This window comes from Morus notabilis, unplaced genomic scaffold, assembly GCF_000414095.1.
Source record: "Morus notabilis unplaced genomic scaffold, ASM41409v2 Scaffold114, whole genome shotgun sequence".
NCBI classification, from domain to species: Eukaryota; Viridiplantae; Streptophyta; class Magnoliopsida; order Rosales; family Moraceae; genus Morus; species Morus notabilis.
Genome location: NW_010359462.1, coordinates 314,109 through 315,254, shown reverse-complemented (window position 1 = coordinate 315,254; position 1,146 = coordinate 314,109).

The window sequence follows — 1,146 nt, the reverse complement described above, 5'->3', positions numbered from 1 at the left end:
ATATTGACTCTGTATCTTTATCTAAGAATGGAATTCATATTTGTTCCGGTTTTGTTGATGATGGTCTTTACTTTGTTAAACCCATATTCAACGAAATGCTACAAACCGAAATGTTCAAAGTCGCTGAACCAACCCCTAAAAGAAGAAAGGTTTCTAACGAAAATGAAACATATTTGTGGCATCTAAGGCTAGGTCATATAAACATAGATAGGATTGAAAGACTAGCAAAAGATGGTCCTTTGAGAGAGCTAAAGGTTGGCACTCTACCGGTTTGTGAATCCTGTCTAGAAGGAAAAATGACCAAGAGGCCATTTCAGCAAAGGGTGAAAGAGCAAAGACACCCCTTGAAATCATACATACCGATGTATGTGGTCCTTTGAATGTCAAAGCGAGGGGAGGCTATGAATACTTCGTCACATTTATTGATGATCATTCGAGATTCAGATATGCATACCTGATGCAAAAGAAATCCGAAACCTTTGAAAAGTTCAAAGAATTCTGTGCCGAAGCTTAAAAACAACTAGGCAAATCGATCAAAACTCTTTGATCAGATCGAGGAGGAGAATACTTGGATTATGAATTCAAAGACCATTTGATTGAAAATGGAATAATATCTCAGCTCACTGCACCTGGCACACCACAATAAAATGGTGTAGCTGAAAGAAGAAACCGCACCTTACTTGACATGATGAGATCAATGTTAAGTTATTCTTCTTTACCCACTTCATTCTGGGGATATGCATTGCAAATAGCAGTATCCATTCTGAACTTAGTTCCATCTAAGTCAATCCCCATAACACCCCTAGAGTTGTGGAATGGTCGCAAACCTAGTTTGAGACACATTCGCATATGGGGGTGCCCAGCACATGTGTTGAAGGGAAAGACTGGGAAGTTGGAACCTCGCTCGGAAGTCTGCATATTTTTGGGCTATCCAAAATGAACAAGATAAGGTATGTTTTATAGTCCTCAGGATAACAAAGTATTTGTATCCACAAACGCTACGTTTCTTGAGCATAACTATATGGCACATTTCAAGCCCAGAAGCAAGATAGTTCTGGAAGAGTTGCTGGCTGATCAGATTAACCCCATGCCGACAACAGTTGTTGGACGACCAAGAAGGGAGACCACTGACCATGATCAAACAGT